A 19217-nucleotide genomic window follows, 5' to 3' on the forward strand; every position below is an offset into this window, starting at 1 on the left:
AGTTTTACATACTTCGAATGAAAGATTGATTGAAACATGCATTGACATGTCATAAGATTCTAAGTTTGGCAGATATTACTTGGAGTATTACTGCACCGAGTTCGAGTTAATTTCCTAGCTTCAATCACAGCAGCGATGAATCCAAAGTATTTTTGTACGACCCTAGTTCCGAGGTAAAGTCTTCATCTGAAAGTCAGACATCAAGTATAGAAAAAGCTTAAACAATAACATCGATGAATTAAAAATGTCGCTAAAAGGAGATTCGATTAAGATGCAAAATTGCAATAAGTTATTGCGTAATTTCCATTCTAAAGATGTTATTTAAATAGGCCCCACCGTTACATGGTGCAACTTTGAGATGACACTACATACCCAAGATGTGGCTTCAAGGACTTCCCAAGAACTCTATTACCATGCAAACACATTTTTGGTCGCATAATGTCTTGTAGCACGTTCAAATGGGAGATGTTGTCTTTAAAATACAGGAATTCTCCCTTCCTGGCAGCAGATAAAGAAGTGAATGGTGTATATATTTTCATATTTAATAGTCGTTTATACTTTTATAATTACAACTTCTGTCACATTCATATGAGTGCTGCATTATGATTGGATAATTTGTTCATGTTACCGGTTTTTCATTTTCCGATGAACCCACTTCGTATGCAAATTTTAACATGAATAGTCATAGCACAAGTTGCCAAAATGACGTCATGTTTTACGCGAAACTTAATGACATTGTTTTTTTATTGGTCAATAGCGAAATGGCGTTATATTTTTTGCGCGAACTTCAGCGATATACCCGTTTGACGGAGATTAAACCGAAATTGAAAACAGATTCATACGCTAGATTAAAAAGGACTTGTATGATCGTTACCACGATAGAATTTCAGCTTTAAGATCATTTTGTGTTGTAATTATAAGTCGACGTTTATGCAAATTAGTCGTAATTTTTCCGACAGTTAATGCACCGATGCAATGCAGAAAAATGCTATTCAATTCTTAATTAATCGTTTGTCATTTTGTAATATAGTTTGCATAAAGGTTTCATAAAGGTTGAATCAATATAATAGAAAATTGAATGCGGTTTTTCAGCCATATATATTCATATTAACCTCTGTGTGTATTCCTCAAAAGCTGTAGTATGGTCCTGAACAAAGATATATCATGTAAATTCAAAAAAGTCATTTAATACAAGCACATTTAACACATCTAAAGACAGATAGACAGACAGACAGAATATCTTATTAACGTCTCACTTTTGTTCATAAACGCACCGTAAAGCAATACAGAATCATTATAAATGTGTACATAACCACTCTAAAAGAGTTACGAGAGACGATGGCTCTATTTTAATTTCATGTGCTTGTAATACATAGGAAAGAAGGAAGTCTGTCACTTCACGTAAATGATCTTGATAGAGACGGTAAATATTAGTTTGTTGAATGCCGAAGAGTCACACCTATTTAATGGTTCATAATCATTGACATAATCATCTTAGTTTTCTAAGAAATTCCCCACACATTATAAATATACAAATAAATCGATATATGTTGATGTAATTTTTTATTCCATAATAAAAGATTTTTGATTAACGGCGTTCTGTTTATAAATTTTTGAAACCCGGTTTACATTCAAGTAAACCGTGTAAAACGTGTATATTTGTATTTAAGACATTGTTGCCGATTTAGATACTTCCATCGGTTTCCACATGGAGCGTATCTAGAGTCCATGGTTTCCGCCAGACAATACCAGAAACTGTCGAAAAAGGTATGTGTAATAGATTGAAAAAAAATAAAGCAAACATTTTTGTAGAAAATAGACACAGACTCGAATGTTTTAGTTATGTCCATTATTGTTATGCATATAGAGCTCGGGGTTTCCGAACCTTCGTCCGTTTCACCGTGAATGCTTGTTTCTCTTGTAACTACCGGTAGACAATGATGAAACCTAACAAAATGTACTATGTTAGCCAACATTAAATGTTTAATTTCTTTCAAGCGTTCATATAAATCTATTTATAGTTTATTTGTGTTTTAGGGGAAAAAAGTGTAGAGTCACTTTAAACAATGCTGAGAGCGCAGTTGGACTTGCTGAAATCGAAGTCCTACTTGTGCACAGGTGCATCAAGCTTAGCATCCAGCATAGAACAACTAAAGCGCATAACCGAAAATCTTCCGCCCCTTCCCAGATTTCCCGAACTTCCACAATTAAGAAAAATACTAAGGTCACTGAAACTTAGGCGCAAAAAAGAACGTGCGATTTCATTTCGGTAAGACGGATGATTCCTTATGTTAACGTGTCAAAAGCTTAAGTCTACGTACATTAAACTGCTGATATACACGAAATGTTCACCATATCAACAGAGACACATATTATTTTTACCAGATAGCAATTTCCTTACAGGTAAACTTGAGCTGTTGTTTTTTCTTACTGAAGACGCTTATAGCATGTTGGCACAGGGATGTCAAAAGACACAGTTGTTGTGGAAGGTATTGTTTTCAAAATATTCAATATTGAAGAACCATAATATCAGAAGAATATCAAATACAGTAAAGAATTACCAAAAACAAAGGCAGCACAAGAATACCATCTACAGTAAACAATTACGAAGATAAGCTGAGGTTGAAAATATGCAATTCTTTATAATGTCGTAAAATAAACCTGTAATAAAGTAATAAACATACGCGCAAAAAGAGTAATTAAAATGAAAAATTGGGAAACAAAGAAATACGAGGCATAAAACATAAATAAAGCAAATAAAGATGGTGAAAGGTTGACAGTATGCGATTTAATAAATGAATGAAGTATATCTGCGAGGCTTCTGTAGTAATTTTGCTTAGTGGATCACTGATTGGCTTTTTATGTCCCCAGAACATAGGGCATATGAATATCGCACCGTCCGTTAGTTAGTCAGTTAGTCCGTCCGGATTAGTTTCCGCTCAATAAGTAAAGCAATAGTCATCAGATCTTCACCAAACTTCGTGAAAATGTGTAAGGCAATAACATCTAGGTCAAGTTCGATAATCGGCCAAATTGACCCAGATACTCTTTGAGTTACGGCCCTTTATTCATCGTAATTTTTTGTCTTATTTCCGCTCAATAGCTCGAGCATTTGTTATAAGATCTTCACCAAACTTCATGAACATGTGTAAGGCAATAACATCTAGGTCAAGGTCGATACTCGGCCAAATTTACTCAGACACTCCTGAGTTACGGCCCTTGAATCATCGTAAAATTGTTTTTTTTTCTCGTTTCCACTCAATAAATCTAGCAAATGTCATAGGATCTTCGCCACACTTCATGAAAATGTGTAAGGCAAAAACATCTAGGTCACCTTCGATACTCGGCCAAGTCGACCCAGACACTCCTGAGTTACGGCCCTTGAATCATAAAAAAATGCGTTTTATTCTCGTTTCCGCTCAATAACTCGAGCAATTGTCATAGGATCTTCACCGCAATTCATTAAAATGTGAGGCAATAACATCTAGGTCAAGTTCGATAATCGGCCAAAATGACCCAAACACTCTTGAGTTACGGCCCTTGAACTATATTTTATTCTAACCATGGTACAATAATTAATTGGGTTATAATATACTAATAAAATTATTTCAAACGTTAAATATGATTATAACAGATAAGAAAAAATGCCGGATTGTCGGTATACTTAAGCCGCTTATTAATAACTGGGTGTCTAACGTCAGGTATTGACAAAATAACTGTTGACTATTTTAACATTTATGATAATAAAACACGTATTTACAAAGTACTGCTGCGAGAGCACGGAGGAGCAAAATCGAAGCCTTATCACTATTCTACATGTTTTTCAGTTTGCGGAATGTCATTTCAAGGGCAGCTTCACTGAGATGGAACGGATCACAAACGAGGATCTTGCTGCTATGCGATTATCGGTAGCGACGCAGTTACTGTCCTTTAAACGTTAGTCTCTGTTTCTTTTCGATTTCAATAATGTATTATTTATTTCCAATATACTCTGCGGCTGTTATCCCTATAGATATATAAAGGGATATAAGTTATATATATATATATATGTATATGTATATGCCGTTATATGTTTAACGGCATATGTTATTTATTTGAAAGCGAAACTTTTTGCAAGAGGCATGATATACATTGTATGTTAACATAACATTTAAGACTTCCTTATTGATACGTGTCCGAAATCTGGCTTTGCAGTAGATGAAGCGGAGCAAAAGGTTACAATTATACATCCAAAATATATTTTATGTATATATTTATAAAAAAAAACATCATTTTGTTTTAACGACATGCTATTGATTTAAAAGCGAAACGGTGTGCAAAAGTTATGATATTCAAAATAAGTATATTGTCGCTTAAACAGTTGCAGTGTGGTACTTGGGGAAGAGATTTCCATTTCAAACCCTACTGCGTAGAAGATGACCTGGTCGTCCTTATAGGTGCGGAGAAGTTTTCTTGCATGCTCTGCAGAAGTAGGTTTTGGGTACGAATACATTTAAAGAAACATTTTAACATCATTATTAACATGTATGTGGAATTTAAAAAATAACATTATTTAACCATTTTCATTTACCATACGATTTGAATACAATTGAAATCAACAATAGTACCTCCACTTCGATAATTCTACCAATTTAATAATTGATTTTTTATATATTTGTTTTAGACTTATACAAGTAAAGATAAGAGACGGGGAGCAAATACATACCAATTGACAGAAAAAAATGAAGGTTAAGTTAATAATTAGCACAATCGAGTTTTCCCTGATGCTTTTGGTCTCGAGTAATTATATTTACCAGTACATTTTAAGCTTTCTTCAATGCAGGTTCCATTTCATAATTGAAACACGCTTTTTAGATTAACTTCTATATGTTTTTTTACAACAGCATATACTTCCGTAATCGGAAAAAATTAGAATGGTCTTGTGACAAATACAAATAAACATGTACATTTGCAAGTTAACACGCACATCGTTGTTTTGTGAATCGGCGGTATCTAGAAAATAAAAAAATAAATACTCTTAAAGACACTTCAGGACCTCCATCGCATAAAGCAGGTAGACGAAGACGTGGTGATTACCGAAAATGTTGCAGGTGTGTCACTTATTGCATTTTAATTGCATGTTGACGGCACAAACATATTTATCAATCAGTGGCTGAAGATTATGTTTACATTTTTCTTGTAACTATCTTTTAAGCTAGTGATCTGTTTGACGTGATTTTTTTTTTGAAGTTACGGCATAATTATGAAAAAACTTCGACATAATGAACCTTGGATATATCATATCAGCACGCCTAAGTGCATGCAAATTACAAATGTTGTTCCGTTTATAATTAAGCATGTAATACATGTAAGTAAGATTTTTTCTGATGCCCTACCGTTTTATAATAACGACATGTACTTAACATTTTCACGTAAAGTAATCTCGATGTTTTGGAGATTATTTAAGTGATATTATGCGCATCTAACAGAATATGCTATGTTTATGGGTGTCTATCGCAACCGTTGTTTATTTTTGGCGTTTTCACTTCATATACACTTATATTTGCTTATGCAGCATCAACATACTAAAACAATATCACGGAAAGAGAAAAATAATGCATTTGAATATCAACCGTACTTTCGTTTGACAACTGACGACAGAAATGATTCGTTTTCCTGCAACGTGATTACCGAAAATGTTACAGGTGTTTCTTAACATTACATAAAATAATTCTGTAAAACACACGTATACTATAAATTGTTAACATTCGTAACACATTTTATAAACACAATGTATTTCACAGGTTTGCATGGTAGAACATTATATTTTTTCATAATTTGTAGAGGAGATATTCCATGGCTCCAGAGCAGCGCCAAGTTCCGGTCTGGTGGGGTACCACAAACCCAAGGATACGGATGGACAGTTTTAAGCTGCGTGGTGAGACTTAACTGTTGCCCTTTTATTCCTAAATTGTTCCTATCAAATGCCTATCGAATGTGTATTTACAAAGATATTTACAAAGATATTTTATTTTATGATATTGTTAATGTAAAGTATTTTTAACAAGACACAGATACATTCATGCGTACCAAGTGAATGATGTTTTGTCCATGCAGTTTGAATGATTATCTTCATTCTCCTGATAATTTACTATATATATATATATATATATATATATATATATATATATATATATATATATATATATATATATATATATATATATATATATATATATACAGAAACCGCATTCAGAAATACAGTTTTAAAAAAAAAGCTGAATGTATCTTCATAAAAACATTCTCCATTATACCCCCATTACCATTGGTAATGGGGGCTATATAGGAGTCACATTGTCGGTCTGTCGGTCGGTCGTCTGTCCCGAAATTTCATCCGATCAACACCAAGCTTGGTCACAAGATGTATCTTGATGATGTATAGGTCAAGTTTGAATATGGGTCATGCCGGGTCAAAAACTAGGTCACGGGGTCACTTAGTGTGTTTTAAACCGATAGTTTGTCCGGACCATAATTATGTCATTTATCGTTAGATTTTAAAATAACTTGGTACATGTGTTCACCGTCATAGACCGGTGTGTCGCGTGAAAAAAGTACGTCGATATCTCCAAGGTCAAGGTCACACTTAGAGTTCAAGGGTCAAATGCTTGTCCGGGCCGTAACTTTATCATTTATTGTGAGATTTTAAAATCATTTGGCAAATTTGTTCACCATCTTGGGGCGGTGTGTCGCGCGAAAGAATTACGTCAATATCTCGAAGGTCAAGGTCACACTTTGAGTTCAAAGATTAAAAATGGCCATAAATGAGCTTGTCTGGGCAATAACTATGTCGTTCATTGTGAGATTTTAAAATCATTTGGCACATTTGTTCACCATCATTGAACGGTGTTTCGCGCGAAAGAATTACGTCGATATCTCGAAGGTCAAGGTCACATTTGAGTTCAAAGGTCAAAAATGGCCATAAATGAGCTTGTCCGGGCCATAACTATGTTGTTCATTTTGAGATTTTAAAATCATTTAACTCATTTGTTCACCATTATTAGACGGTGTGTCGCGCGAAAGAATTACGTCGATATCTGCAACGTCAAGGTCACACTGTGAGTTTAAAGGTTAAAAATGGCCATAAATGATCTTGTCCGGGCCTAACTATGTTATTTATTGTGAGATAAAAAATATTTAAATATATATTTAAAAAAATATATATTTTAAAATACCTGGTACATTTGTTCACAATCATTGGATTATGTGCATGCGAAAGTATTATGTCGATAACTCCAAGGTCTAGGTCACACTTGGAGTTCATGCAAAAGTAAAAGATGGCCATAAATTTTGACGGCATGTCATGCGAATGAAAATTCAAGAGTTCAAAGGTCGAAATGGCCATAAATGATAATGGCATAATAATTCTTAAACATCGCCATAAATTAGATTCTCTTGTTTTGTGAAGACAGCATGCAAAATAGTCTGTGTCAATGCGGAACGTGGGGGTATACGTCACGTCTGTGACAAAGCTCTAGTTTTTTCAAGCTATATAATGCGTCAGGTTATGTATCAAGGAAAAATTTCTGGAGGAAATAAAAGCTTATTGTTTTCATATTTATTGCTTAATTTCTGTCGCATACATGAGTTGAATAAATTAACTCGTATTCCGAGAATAGTGAACACTACGATTGATGGGGCACAGTTTTTTTACTACAATAATTTGTCCATACTTAAGGACCGCATATGAGAAACACTTTGGTAATTAAATATAAGTGACCAATTTATCTTCTTCAATTCAAAGGATAGTGGATAAAATGCCGTTCATTTCAAAACACATGCTGCAGTTAGATATCAAATGTTCTTTTCAACACAACATTTAGCTTATTTGGTAAATGTTTTATGCAGGCCTGTACATTTTCATTTGTTATATGAAACGTATTAATTTTGATACTTAGTGAGCCATACCTCTTCTCACTTAGACAAGTGAGAAGTCTTCAAGACCAGCAACTGGTAAAAATGCTCAGTAAAGATAAACAGTAAGTTGTGTGCTCAAGTATCTCGTGTGTATATCAGCAATAACGTATCAGGGGGCCGTTTCATCAATAATTACGTATTTTTATACGATCGTAAATTATGTATCGTGATTAATGTAGGCGTTTACGATTTTACATAAACTCCGTTTCATCAAAGAAATCGTAAATGCAACATACATAAAATACGACTACTTAAATATACGTATTTTGTAACCGAAAAAAATAGTGACACAGTCTGAAAAATTGCATGACGTAATTTTCGCGCGTTCTGTCAGCTAAGTAAAACATTGCACAAAAACATACTCCTATAAATATGAGGTCGATTTACGTCTAATTATTTGGACTAACAAAAACAATGCTAGTTGTGAATCGAAACAAAAACAAACATTGGAAAACGTCGTGTAGACCGGTGTGGAAGGCTACCGATTGCTGTATGGCCGACACTCTCTTTCCGTTACTAAACGCAAAAATAAGTTATTTTGGATGAAGACGGTTGAAATGTGAGTTGAGAACTTGTTGGTCATGAATGAAGACAGCTGAAATAATTCGCGTTCAGGATAAATCTGAACGCGAATTATTTCAGCCAAGTGTCTGCCAAAGCAAAAATCATCAAAAGGCTCTAAGGCGGCAATTGATATTGGCAAGAATGAAGATTATTTTTTGCTTATTTTCTTTATCCATGAATAAAAATATGTTGGTAAGATTAATTGTTTTGTTCTTTCTATGCAGAAATGCGACTGTGGTGTAGATCAATTAACAGTTTAATAATATAATTTAATATAGACCAATCGGAATTTAGGCTGACAATAACAAGACATCATGGATTGAAAGTTTGTCATGTCAGCATTTTTGTGTTCAATTATCAAATATTTTATTTCAATTAGGTATAAGATTCACATGACACAACATGTTTAGTAATTACAAATGTCATATTGAGAATGCTATTTGTTTGTCTATTACATAGATGATATTTGTTGAATTTGGTGGATTATCGTTTTTAATTCACGAGTGATCATAGACAATGATATTTTCACAAGTGGCGCAGCCACGAGTGAAAATATATATTTTCTATGATCACGAGTGAATTAAAATGCTTTTTCGCAATTTATATACATTGTTAAAGAGTTTTACTTAAGAATGTCGTTGGGATTATGTTGTCATTTTGTCAAATAAATGACGTCAGTTGTGTCACTCAGCTACGTTAAAACATAAAACTGAAAGCAGAGCCAACAAATAGTAATTATTATTTTTTTTCTATAGATTATAGTAAAGCTGACTGATAATTATTTCCTACAATTAAAATGTAACAATTTATGTTTTCAATTTTTAGCTGGGCTGTTTTCGGAGAAAACCCAAGGTATTGTTATAGCCAGCGTGTCGTGTCGTCCGCGTCATGCTGAAACCTCAACATTTTGTCAATGTATTGAACTTTGGCCATAAAATCAAAGTGCTTACACCTATAACTTTGAAACTTCATATGCAGCTCCACCTTGATGAGTTCTACACGCCTAACCCATATTTGGGTCACTAGGTCAAAGGTGAAGGTCACTGTGACCTTAAAATAATTCTGACAAGCTTTTATTCGTTAAAAAATGCACCCGCAGCCTAGCGTTCACACCTGTTATGCGGTGCTCTTGTTTTTTATTGTACTCTGTTTTATGGGGATAAAGTATATCTGCATTTTTCGGCGTAAGCTGCATAAGCCAGCTTTTCACCCTGACTTGACCTTTGTAAGTGTCCAATAAAATTCAAATAAAATTTCCCGCGGCTAGGTACGAATGAATACACTTCATTTATTCCAATGGCTGATTTGAGTATACCACCAGAACATTGGAAACATATCCGCGTCTTTGTAACACTGTTTTACTGTATGAAACAATTTTATATCTAATGAAAAGGCTTAATAGATAGAACAGTTTTACACTCAATTCTCGACATCAATACAGTTTGTGCGTACACCTTTTATTTTCAGAGTATTACCAACGCAAAAGCGTTTATACTTAAAAGGCTATGTTCTCATATTTAGTACTTACTTCCATATTCCTGTCAACATGTTAACATGTAAAAGTATAAAGAGCAGTGGAAGCGAGGCCTCACTTTAAAGAATTGCATTTCAACCCGCGAGGTTTCGGGTCAAGTCGCGGACATTCAGAGTTTATATACAGGTCATCACCGGAGTTCGCGGTCAGTAAAATAATCGTTATATAATAAAGACGCTATCCGTGAACTAGGTGACCTGGAATTTTCTTTAGACCAGAAATATGTTAAAAGAAGATATTCAGCAATATAATTATGGTATGTCAATAATAGATTCTTAATGTGTTTTCAACAATACAATGATAAATATTATTTTTAATAAATTTAACAATAATTATTCCACCATATTGCCTAATGTACTAAAGTGATATTATGAGCATGCAACAGTTTATAGGTGTCTATCGCAACCGTTGATTATTTTTGATGTTTCTACTTCATATACACTTATAGTAATTAATGCAGCTCCAACATACTAAAACAATATACCAGAAAGAGAAAAATAATGCATTTGAATATTAACCGTACTTTCGTTTGACAACTGATCATGCGTTTACGAGTTGAACCTAAATTTAGTTTTAGTGCAGATTTGTTCATACGACACAAAGACACAATATTGTTTTACGGATCATTTCGGCTTACAGGACTGGGTGGGTCACGTAAGAATATCGAATATAAAATATATTTTTATAAACAACTGGTAGCAAGGTGAGTTGCATATAATTGATCAGTAACCACATTTTAACTAACTATTTTGACCTGTTAATTCTTTTCAGCTCAATTCAACAGTGCAAAATGCCCATAATATCACTTTAAGCATGAGCACGATGATTCTCGATACTGTTAATAATCGAATCAAATAGCAATGCCCGACAGACCACTAAAACAGGTTTGTTCTCGTGTGGCCGGTTGACTCATATTTTTAAATTTCACTTCCATTCTTCTTTTGGTTTTCTGTTTTGTATCTATAGGTTTATGACCAGCAATATGTTATAATGTAAAATAAGCCGCGAAAACTCCCCGTAACATCCCGTACTGCGTGTGATGCAGCTAAGAACTGCACAGAAAAAGACATTCGCTATCCTTGATCTCATTCATTAAACTATTTACGCCGTATATCTTTTTTAAAGATATTTCTTGTTTCATTTAACTTTATTACCGGTAACCTATTTACCAGGGTATGAACTTGTGTGTCAATGTACTTTTTATTTAATTCTTTAAACATCAATGTACTTAAAAAGAAATTGGAATGCAGAGCATTAGTGTCACACACAAATGTTGAGTTTAAATTCAGAAAGCTAGGTTAATTTTGCAATACAAAAACCAACTTTCAGAAACAAAACCAGGTCATGTAGGCATGCTAACTTATTATGACCATAGTGTCATATGTTGTGTATTTAATATTTAGTTCTGTTAAATGTATAAACTAGTAAATTTATCTGCTTGCAGCAACATGTGAAGAATGAAGCAACAGCGTAACTTAAACCCGGGAGATGTTGACGTCAAGGGAAAGATATGTCATTCAGGGGGACATAAGCAATAATCATGAGGAACTGGTTTCTCTTAAAAAAAATATTTAAATTCCTCAATTGTTTCTGGAACTTTTAATTGATTTTACATGTGATGGTGTTCAGTGAGTCTATGAAACTTATTATTACACATAATATCATGTAAGATATAAATTGTCATATGAATTATAATACCATGCCCAGTTAATATATTGTACTTCCTGATTAATAATAAATATTTGTGAATGTTCTTTGTGTTTTATTCATTGAAAGCTAGTGTCATAGCAACTGTTATCAAATACCATAAACATTATTATGATAAACATTTCAATAGAAATACAAAAAAATTGCACAGGTAAACAGCATATTTTAACGGTAGATGACTAAATAATTGAACAAAGAATCATAAAGGGGTAAATTTAAGTAAATACATTCGGAAACAATCTAATATACTGGAAAACTTATATTTTTTCATGACAATAATATCCATATTTATACACCGCACACTTATTATAATAAAGTACCGATACATTTACAAGCCCACTTTTTATGCCCCCCTTCAAAGATGAGGGGGTATATTGTTTTGCATGGTCGGTCTGTTCACCAGATGGTTTCCGGATGATAGATTACTCAAGAAAGCTTAGGCCTAGGATCATGAAACTTCATAGGTAGATTAATCATGACTGGCAGATGACCCCTATTGATTGTCAGGTCACTAGGTCAAGGTCACATTAAGTCGAAACAGTAAAATGATTTCCAGATGATAAATTAAGAATGCTTACGCCTAGGATCATGAAACTTCATAGGTACATTGATCATGACTTGCAGATGACCCCTATTGATTTTCAGGTCACTAGGTCAAATGTGAAGGTCACGGTGGCTCGAAATAGTTAAATGGTTTCCGGATGGTAACTCAAGAATGCTAACAGCTAGGATTATGAAACTTCATAGGTACATTGATCATGTCTGGCAGATGACCCCTATTGATTTTCAGGTCACTAGGTCAAAGGTCAAGTTCACAGTGACAAAAAACGTATTCACACAATGACTGCCACTACAACTGACAGCTCATATGGGGGGCATGCATGTTTTACTAAAAGCCCTTGTTTTAATGTGGCTTTGAGAATGTTCATTACAGAGAACACCTTTTAGAGCGAAAGTCAGTGGGTAAAATATCACTTGAAAAATTGTTAATGGGGAAAAGTACCTTGAGTATATGATCTTTTCTGGAGCTCAGATAACTGTTCAATATTCAAGGGACCTTTTCCAGTTTTGGTAAATGGACTAAATTAAAAATAATAAGTTTAAGAATCGCAAACTTTTGTTGTAGTTATGATATTTGTGAGGAAACAGTAATACTGAACATTTACCATGCTCTAAAATATCCATTATATGCATCTTTTGACGATTTAAAAACTTGAAAATTTTAAAGCCTTGCAACTAACTGCTGCAACACTCGACGATTGAATAATTTGTAGAGTTCTGTTGTTGTCGTTATATTTTGTGACACGATGAGGATTGCTTATATAACGTGTAAAATGCATCACTCATTGTATCAACACGGACGGACAAGTGGTCTTAGTGTGAGGCTTTTACTTCAGTGGTCAGTGGTTTGAGCCCTGTAGGAGTTACTTTTTATCTTTCTTTATATGTATTCTTTTTTTACTGGAGCTTTTTAGATCCAGTGTTTACATGTATCAATATAAAAGCGTTTGATGAAAAACTTAAATATCTGCCAAAATTTAGGAAAAGTTCCCTTTAAAATAAATATTAAATCAAGCACTTGGTAATATCTAACACATAACTTTTTTATTGGCCCTCAGAACATTGGCATTTCTTTCTTTCACAAACCTATAACCTTGAAGTAAATATTAGACAAATTATGCATACACAATTATAAAACATGCAAACATCAGCTGTTGTAACTATTATGTCTAGACGACCAGGAATACCAATCCTTCCAAATCATATGACACAACTTTACGCCATTTGGCTGAGTAGTGCAGCACTGCCTATTCAAAGAAGACTCAAGCCATCTTTCACTTTATAACATTTATAACTATAATTTTTTAACATTTTTTATGAAATAGTTTGATCAGCTGCTGCCTCTTATCACATGCTGCTCGATGTACTGGTGTGTTGTTTATAACTTCCGGTTCCATCATGTTTCCAACCAATTCCTCTATCAGTGGAACGTTTGAATACAGACACAGGTTATGCAGGGGCATGTACACAGTTGATATTTCACAGCACTTATTGGACTTGAAAGGCCAACATCCACCAGTGGCATGCAGATATCTAAACAAATATCAAAAGTATTTCTTTAACATAGACATTTGTCTAAGTGACTAAATTGTCCTGATACCATTGACATTAATTTAATTTCAATATTAATTATATATAATATATAGCCTAAAAACACTTTATTTGTGCCTGTATTCACTATTAATGCACAATATCATTTAAATGCACTAGTAAACAATATTTCATACATAGAGTCTGAGGAAAAGCAAAGTGATTTTTTAAGATTTAAAATAAAATGAATAAAACATCAGTTTATTTAAACGGACATTTTTTTATGAAACATCATATTCACACATGCAAACAACCCTCAGTTATAATAAAAGTTAATTTACATATAAATTCTAAAATTTGATAATTAAAGTTGTACGTTATCAAGATTTAAAATTTACGTTTGATTTAAGACACTGTGAGGCACAAGAAAGAGATTGGCACTAATACTTCATTTAAATACTGTGTGGTAAGTTGATCTCACACTAATAAGACTTACATTTCACAACCTTTATAATATGTTACCAATCTCGTGATTTCAACACTCCAAATGCCCTTTCTACTACCCACCCTCTACATAGATGGTCATTGTAGGCCTGTTCCGCAGCATGGGAGGGATGAGGTTAAGGGGTCATCAGGTTAGTCCTTAACGGATACCCACTATCTCCCAGCAGATGACCCTCATCATTGGTGCTCAGATATTGCTGTAAATAGAAATATTTTATTGGGCAGTAGCTTTGTATTTAATAAAACAGCAGTCCACAGTTAATATTGTTAGATTAAGGTAGGAAAGCATCTCAATAAGTTTCACAAAACTAGCTTAAGTATCATCAAATCTCTATATTTGAGTTACCTAGATGAAATAATGTAACTTAAGACAATATTTAAAGATAATACTGATAGCTGCATTGGCTAACACATAATAGAACAAAAGCTTGATCACACAGTGCTAATGGTGCTTATTGTGGTAGTTAATGATTTTTGCGCATGTACGTAACTAATTATTATTAGATGTCAAAGATGATAAGCATTACGCTTATTTCAACCTTTTATGGTATTTATCTGCTTTTATACCAAATTTAATGATAAGGTAATGAATCATAATACTGTATTTACATTTACCTCATGCTGGCGTCAGCAACAGCCTGCACATTAATGGCATGGAATCCTCGGTAAACATCTCCCTTGGCAATATGCAATATGCCAAAATCTATATAAAAAATAAAAGTTATTCATTAACATGAGAGTGCTCATCATTTCATGTTCACATTACCAACACAAAAGGGAGGAATGCAGAAAAGGAGTAAATAAATAAAAAAGCCCCATCAATATGCACGAAATAAATTTTTTGGATGGGGGTTGCATATTTATAGCACTGCAGATTTGAATTTGACAAATAAATACATTGTAATCAAATGAAAACAATATAGAAATAATTAAGGTAATTGTTCTGCAATTATTAAAGACATAAGGTACAATCTACTTTACTCACGCTCGATTGGTTATTCACAGCTTGGGTACTACTTACATGTACCCCTGGTACCATTAAGCATACTTGCATGTACCTCGGGTTAGGTTAATATACTTAAACGTACCCGGTCCTTATTAGACTGTACCCGAGTTGTATTCCTGCCCAAAATCCGATGTGGTACAGTGCACTACAGATAAATGTAAAGCGATATTGTTTATCTAAATAAAACTAACCTTTTGAAAAAAATGCATCAACATACTTTTTGAGTATAAATTTCGATGATATAAAGACTATTTGAGAAAAAAATTTACATTAATGTGAACATAATTAAAAAAAATTAAGACTACAACAACCCATTTAGCATTAAATTTCCGGCTATGTTAAAGTATATTAACTGTAACAGGGTTAGCTCTACATGTAAGTATACTTAAAGAGTACCCGGGGTACAGGTAAGTAGTATCCGAGCTGACAATGACCAATCGAACAACATTTCATGATCATGATGTTATAATCAACAATTTCGAGGTAAAGTATTGTTTAATCACAACATTTAGAAGTAGAACAACTACAAGTTCAACATTATCGGGTGGGGTAAATCAGTCTGCATCGATAAGTACACGTTGACACAAAATAGAATGAGTTTAACATAGTCATTTGTAAAGAAACACAACAATAAATGATTAAACTAATACCAGTAATCATCGAATGTTTTTATTAAGAAAAGATCCAACAATGACTTATTCTTCAACCATTTTTCAAAATCCGAGTTGTCAAATGCTAAGTAAACAAAGGGCAACTACTCTATAGTTTTTGGGTTAAATTCTACTTATTTGCTGTTTGAAGATAAATACAATTTTATAATTATACTTGTTTAAATCAATGATTTCTTCGCCTTATTTACATACCTAAGCGACGGAATGAAAGGGATGAGCTCGCCGGTAAGTTGGTGCTATGTCTTCCCCGATCAAAACCAACAATCGCTCTATTCCGCCCTTACTTAGACGATATATCGAAGCAATGTTCTCATCTCTAAGGTTTTCGAGAACCATTCTCTCCCTAAAAAGCCTTGGCATTGGTAATTTTTCGTCTCCTGTCATCGTGGATGATAAAAACGACCGCCATTACGTTAATTTACGGGTGCCCTTACCCAGTCGTATATTTATGTATGAAATTTATGTAATTTTAATTTACGATTTGCTTGATGAAACGCGATTTCATTGAAACATCGTAATTTATGTAAATCGTAATTTACAACTAGTCGTAAATCGTTGATGAAACGGCTCCCAGGATGCATTTTGTATTTTCTCATGTGTTTTTTTGAATGACCTGTTTGTAAATGTGATATATTTAAATTGAATTTAAAATGTTTTTTTAACACGTTATTAGTGGTTAAATGGTTAAAACTTGTAGAGTTCGAATGCAGAAAAGATTGCCTTTCACGAAGGAAATGTAATCTTAAAATGTACCACTGGTTATGACTTTCCTTAGTGGATTTGCGAATATCGGCCTATATCGCGCTTTTTCAGATTGATTCCTTCAATATTAAAAACAGCTTATTTTTCATCACTAGTCTGGTGGCAGCATACGTCGAGCATGTCCTGCTACATGAGGCTTTGATGACCGTGTTCATATCGTTGACAGGGAACGCGTATGAACATGCAATGCTGTTCCAGTCTACATCGTTCCAAATTCAGAGCCATGCAAGCTGCCTGTACGATTGGTACTTTTTTGTTTATATTTTTTATACTTTATCAGAGGAGGTAATCACGTTGTTGTCAAGATGGCGACGTCCATACCGTGACAGTTATTTTTCGCCGTTTTGTACCCTTTATTACTTCTGTTTATTTTTTAAATGACGCTCACTTTCCATATCAGTTAAAAGGTGATTAGCGTTGATTTCGTATTTAAATTCGCTTTATATCTCGACTCTACTCCCTGCAAATTTTCTTAGTGGAGCCCTAATTAGGTCATTCCGCTAAGAAATTTCGCACCGAGTAAAGTCGAGATATAGAGCAAATATTACCATGAAATAAAAGCCAATAACTTTCTTCCTAACATGGCTGGAAAGTGAGCGGAATAAAAAATAATAACACAAGTAATAAAGGGTATAAAACGACGAAAAATACCCGCTTCGGCATGAACGTCGCCATCTTGTTTGTCACGTGATTACCCCCTCTGTTTATTAGTCTAGCTAATTAATACTTCTACAGAAAATGTGGTGATAAAATAGTGTGCATATATTAATAGAAACTCTTTATTATTTATTAATATGGATCGTCAAAAAGTATGTTTACTAAGCGCCAAAATAGAAACACATGCTTACTTAAAGGGATCTTTTCACGCTTTGGTAAATTGACAAAATTGAAAAAAGTTGTTTCAGATTCGCAAATTTTCGTTTTAGTTATGATATTTGTGAGGAAACAGTAATACTGAACATTTACCATTGTCTAATATAGCCATTATATGCATCTTTTGACGATTTTAAAACCTAAAAATTATAAAGCGTTGCAACGCGAAACGATTGAATAATTTGGAGAGTTCTGTTTTTGTCGTTAAATTTTGTGAAACTACGAAGATTGCTTATATAAGGTATAAAATACTTCAAGTACATGTAATCGGCGGAATAGCTCAGTAGGCTAAAGCGTTTTTACTTCAGGACTCTGGCAGGACTCCAGGGGTAACTGGTTCGAAACCTGGTCCGGGCAATGTTCTTTTCTTTTTTTTAATTTTATTCTTGATTTTTTTTACTGGAGCTTTTACGATCCAATGTTTACATTTATCGATATAAAGCATTTAATGAATAAGTTAAAAAATGCCAAAATCTGTGAAAAGGCCCCTTTACTATCAGCCTAATATAACTATTTTTAACAGATAATGCATACGTTCATGGTCGTGTAAATTACATTATGTAAAACGAGTAGATAATGTGTCAGTTTACCTGTATTGAAATAATAAAGCCAATTGAGTTACCCAGAAATATTACATTTGTACTATATGGTCAAGATAAATTTTTATAGATGCTTTAAAATTACCTTCTATGCGCAGCAAAGAGAATGAGCTGATACAGAGATATCAACACCTTGCCATTAAATATTAAGTGATGTGCTGAAACATTGTTTACATTAAGCATGTTCAACATGATCACTCTTCGCCATTTAATTAGAGAAAAAAGTGCCAGCAATATATAACCCTTGATGCTCTGGAGCCAGACACCCTGTGTAGAGAGGGAAACAAAAGGAGTCAAGTAGTTAGAAGCTTTCTGAAAATGGAGCAGACAAGAGCCGGCGCGCAAATAAAATGAGTGAGTGAGAGTTCTCGGTCTCGTCGTATGGTGCCGTATGGAGTTTATCAGAGCTGCCACAATTACAGGATATATCTCCAGGTTGGAAATTAAAAAAAACGACAGAGACTGGAAAAATTGAATCCGGACCCGTTTCCATCCTGACGCACATTCCTGAAAATGTTAATTACGCATTCTATGCAAGTTTAGACATCTCTCTTGTTCGCCGAGTTCTCTGGACATAATGCGCAGCCAGTCTCTCTCTCGAGCGGAGAAATCCTTAGCGGGTCATTGAGCATCAGTCCTAGTCGCGAACATTTACCCGTAGCGGCACACCATCAGCGGTTAGTCAAGTCAGTCAGTATATCTATTTACTCGCTTATTTCAAATCAATCCCACTCCCGCTGAACTACGTTACAATGAGAGGTGCGTCTGTACGACAGCGAGATACAGCGTCATAACTACAACGGTTACGGCGTCTTTCCACAGTTTATTGACGATACGGGAATTTGTTAAAATAAATGGTAAATAACGGTTATCTTAAATAGTTTTTGTATGTGTAAGCCAACGTTTATTTAGATACGGATATTGTGTTCCTCTTTCATAGCCTGCCATGTAAT

The 19217-nt window shown here is 34.0% G+C and overlaps 1 long non-coding RNA gene across 2 annotated transcripts; it reads right to left on the reverse strand.

Moving 5' to 3' along the window:
* Nucleotides 1–13591: 13591 nt before the first annotated feature.
* LOC127877505 (uncharacterized) lies at nt 13592–16108 on the reverse strand. Of its 2 annotated transcripts, XR_008048464.1 has the most exons (5): nt 16010–16108; nt 15442–15504; nt 14969–15056; nt 14417–14550; nt 13592–13852 (listed from the first exon to the last, which is right to left on the reverse strand). It is a non-coding gene; the product is annotated as an uncharacterized LOC127877505 (long non-coding RNA). The 2 variants fall into 2 exon arrangements; XR_008048465.1 differs by lacking the exon at nt 15442–15504 and having other exon boundaries at nt 16010–16105.
* Between the last annotated feature and the right edge of the window lie 3109 nt (nt 16109–19217).

Source organism: Dreissena polymorpha, chromosome 4 (assembly GCF_020536995.1).
Source record: "Dreissena polymorpha isolate Duluth1 chromosome 4, UMN_Dpol_1.0, whole genome shotgun sequence".
Lineage (NCBI taxonomy): Eukaryota > Metazoa > Mollusca > Bivalvia > Myida > Dreissenidae > Dreissena > Dreissena polymorpha.